At 38.2% G+C, this 4,542-nt stretch overlaps 1 protein-coding gene across 3 annotated transcripts in view; it reads right to left on the bottom strand.

Moving 5' to 3' along the window:
• The window catches only part of zfyve16 (zinc finger, FYVE domain containing 16), a 23,823-nt gene extending 19,303 nt beyond the window's left edge, over positions 1-4,520 (bottom strand). For 2 of the 3 annotated variants that reach the window (XM_035667487.1, XM_035667489.1), the window contains exon 1: positions 4,315-4,520. The gene's annotated coding sequence lies outside the window, so the exon portion shown is untranslated. The remainder of the gene's footprint in view (positions 1-4,314) is intronic. The other variant, XM_035667488.1, reaches the window with a different exon arrangement.
• Between the last annotated feature and the right edge of the window lie 22 nt (positions 4,521-4,542).

Raw genomic sequence — 4,542 nt, 5'->3', positions numbered from 1 at the left:
TGTCTGATCTGTCTTGTCTGTCTCCTCTACACATATATAAGGGAAATCTCCTACATGATTTGCAATAGTAGGTCATATAACATACACAAATATAGACCATTGATACAGTCTTCTACACACATATCAAATATGAGTTTGCCTGTCTGTCACACCTCTCTAGAATACGTCTGCTGGATCCTGACATAATCTGTTTGCAATTAATCTGTCTGTCTGTCCACTGTCTAAGGATCAGATATATATAGTCCTCTCTATAAATATAATGTTGCCTGAATCCTAAGAAGGAACTGAAATACTGATTGATATAATACAGTTAATCTGATAGAGAGAAATACAGGAACATACAAAGAACAACATACATTATTTATTAATCAAATAAATTAATAGCAACCATATACCGTCTGAGAATCCGCGAACACGCGAGATAGGAATCGTCACAAACAACATGCTATGAAGGAATAGAGAGACAGGATAGCATGAGGGCACGAAAAGAAGAGAACAGACAAGACATAATATTAGAACTTACATATATATGGGGATAGATAATATACAGCACAAGAGCCATAAACAATGCACAGCGACGAGTTCGGGAGGAAGGAGGACAAGGCCAGGAGGAGGAGGCTCACCTGATCGCATCCGGGTTTTCCATCTCACTGTACAGCCTGCACTCGATCAGCCTTTCATTTCACTGTTCACCACAGCTCGATCGATGAACTGCTTCTAACTCAGCGTGTTATTATAGTTATAACTCCTTATACACTCCAGCTGTCTATTCACTATTCATACCCTACCTCCTTTAAGGAAATCAGCTGTTACTTATTCTCATCACCGACTCCTCTGTAACTCAGCTGTTATTATACCATTATCAACGCCATCCTGCTTAACTCGCCAGCGTGGTCATCCTGGATCAGTTATACACTCCCTCTTAACACTCAGCGTGTCGTTATATCCTCATCCAACTCCTTTACAACTCAGCTGTTTTATTATATTATCAACTCCAATTTAACTCAAGCTGATTTACTCTACATAATTCTTAACTCGCTCTTAACTCACCTGTTATACTTATACCTTATAACTCCTTTAACCTCAGCTATTAATTATTTTACCCGATCTCCATTTAACCCTCAGCCTGTTAGTTATATCTCTAATAACTCTTTAACTCAGCCTGCTGTTATTATATTATCCAATCCTTCTTACACTTCCACGCTTGTTACTTATAATTAATACACATCCTTTAACTCAGCCCGTGCCTGTTATTACCCTCATCTATACACCTCCTTTAATCCACGCGCTATCTATTATCACTTCATCACACCCTCCTTTTAACCAGATGACTCTCATAATGATAACACTTCCTCTTAACACAACAAGTGAATACATAATAAAACTCCTTTAACTCACTGTTATTATACTCATTAATCCTTTAAATCAGCTTGTTTATTAATATTAATAACTCCCTTTAACTGCAGCTGCTGTGTGTATCTACTCATTCACTATACCTCCTTCTAAATCAGCCCTGCTTACCATTTCAATACACTACAGCCCTCCTTTAACTCCAAGCCTGCTGTATATTACTACTTCATAACTCCTTTAAATCAGCTGTTATTATATTATCCCACGACTTCTTAAATCCAGCTGTTATTATATTATACCACTTCCCTTCTAACGCTCAGCTGTCTATCGTCATTAGGTTCATACCACTCCATATGAAATTCAGCGTGTTAGATTATATTTCTACCACTCCGTATTAAACATCAGCAATGTTAAATTAATATTATACAACTCCTTTAAATTCAAGCTCGTTATCTGTATATTCAATCACACACCTGTCCACCACCGGCCACGACCACCAAACAAGGTGTTCCCGAGCAGCCTCAACTCCATTAACTCAGCTGTTATTATATTAATGATACTCCTTTAACACAATCAGCATATGTCTATTTACTATTACTACAACATCGCTTTACACTCCACGCTGGTGTGTCGTTACTATTCCGATATACTCTCAGGTGTGTTAACTCCAGGCGTGTGGTTGTCTATAGTTCTCGATCACCACTCCTTTAACATCAGCCTGTGTTGTTATCAGAAATTATGAGGACCGCACCTATTAAGGATAACAGCTGTTATTACATATTACTATCAACCTCCTCTTAATCCAGCTGAGTTATTATATTATAACGGTCCTTTAACTCAGCTCGCTCTATTATATTATAACTGCCTTTATACCATCAGCTGATTACGTTAAATCAGTTTAATACCTCTCCTCTCGTTCAAATCCAGCTTGGTTTATTATATTCATCAAACTCTTGTAACATCGAAGCTTGTTCCACCTGTAATACTTATACCAACTCCTTTAACTCAGGCTGTGTATGGTTATACTTCGGCCAATCACCTCCTTTAACTCAGCTGTAAGGTACTCCACTTATAACAGGTCCTTTAAATCAGACTGTGTTATCGTATAATATATAATCCTTTAAAACTCCAGCTAGTGTTCCGTATATATTACAAACCTCCTTTTAACTCAGCTGTGTTGTTATATTCATGAACGTTCCTTTAATCAGCTGTCTATTGCATATTGGCCATAACTCCTTTAACTCAGCCTGTATATCATATTATAACTCCTTTAACTCAGCCTGTTTATTCATCATCTACTAATCCTTTTACCTCAGCTGTTAATTATCATTAATATACCTCCTTTAACTCCAGCCCTGTTATGTATAATACTAACCCCCATCCTTTAAACTCAGAGCTGATTCATTGATAATTCATCAACATCCTGTTAAATCAGCCTGTTAAATGATCCATTATGCAATCCTTTACTCAGCTGTGGTTAATTATAGACATTATAGCCTCCTTATAACTGCAGCTGTGGTTTACCTATATTGGGACACATGCTCCCTTACCTGCAGCTTACATGTCATACTTATAACTCCTTTAACTCAGCTGTCTATTATATTATCAACACCCCTTTCTAACTCAGGCTGTTAATTCATGATTAATCCCAACTCCTTTACAAATCAGCTGTTATTAATATTTATAGACAACTCCGTTTTAACTCCAGGCTGATCATGTCCTATAATATACGATAAATACTCCTTTTAACCGTCAGCTGTTTTATTACTATTATAACTCCTTTAACCTCCACGCTGTCTGATTATAGTTGATAAACCACTCTTTGAGCACCTCCAAAGCCTGTTATACTTATATTCATAACTTCCTTTAACATTCCACGCTGTGAATTATTATATTATGGCACCCACACTCTCTTAAATAGCCCCTGTTTATATATATTAATGAACTCCTTTAACTCAGCTGTGTTTATCGTGATCATTATAACTATACCTTCTTAACCCAGCCCGTGTTGTTATTATATCGATATCCTTTCCAACTTCAGACATGTGTTTTAGATTATCACATAACTCCTTGTAACTCCAGCCGGTTTGTCTGTTATTAATACTTTATAGACTCCTTTTTAACGGTCAGCTGTTGTTCCTATTATAACCTCTTTACACTCGCTAGTTATTTATGATATCCATACATCCTTTACACTCAAGCTGTTGTTCTTATTATACCCAACTTTTACAACTGCAGCTGGTTATCCATATCAATTATCCAACACTACCTGTTAACATCAGCTAATTATTCATATTATAAAACTCCTCTTAACTCCCAGGCTGTTATCTAGTCATTCATTAACCTGCCCCTTTAAATCTAGCTGTGTTATTATACCTTATAACTCTCTCTAAAGTGGCCAGTCGTCAACATTATGCCCCAGAATAAAGTCGTACATAAACTTGACGGTCCTAAGCGCCAGAGGAAAAGTCGTAACCTTATACGAAGCAATTAAAGTCATAAATACTTCACCCGAGCAATAAAGTCGTCAACTTTTACCGAGAAATAACCGGTCGTAATAATCTTGGCCAGGCAGATAAAGTCGTACTCTTACTGAGAATACAGTCATCAATCAATGTACCAGATGCCATATCGTTTTACATTTTTACTTGTATTCAATCGTTATTTCCCTGTTGCAAAACTATGTCGTTGCTTTATTTTATGTGAAGAGACGTTGATTAGCTGATAGAAAGGTGCTACTACACATAAATACAGAACCACCAGTTGACGATTGCAGAGATCTTAGTGGGTAAATGTGTTATAATTAGTTTAACCGCTCCACAACAAGCTGTAGCGTTCTAGCCTGCCTGCACGCTGACTGCGCAGTCCATTACGCGACAAGCATGTGTGTTGCGATTAATACTGTCTGATTATCTGCAGTTTGGTTTATTGTGGCTAGGCTAACGTAGCTCGTGAATTCCTCACCAGCTCTGTTTCTGCTCTTTAATCCATAACTGCGGAGACAAAACTCGCCTTCCGTTGCGTTAAACCGGGAGCAGCCGTCGCCGGTGCCGTCGTCTCATCGTCCTGGGTGCAGGCGGTGGAAGTTGAGGCGGGGAAGCGAGCTGTTAGGGTTAGTTTTTATTGGAGATGTGTGAGTTCTCCACTCAGGCGGCCATCTTGCACAGAGAGTCGGGAGGAGGAGGAGGAGGA

This window comes from Morone saxatilis, unplaced genomic scaffold (assembly GCF_004916995.1).
Source record: "Morone saxatilis isolate NCDOM2014 unplaced genomic scaffold, NCSU_SB_2.0 Contig21, whole genome shotgun sequence".
Taxonomy (NCBI): Eukaryota; Metazoa; Chordata; class Actinopteri; family Moronidae; genus Morone; species Morone saxatilis.
Note: the sequence above shows the minus strand (reverse complement) of the source record. Positions and strands in the feature narration are given on the sequence as shown.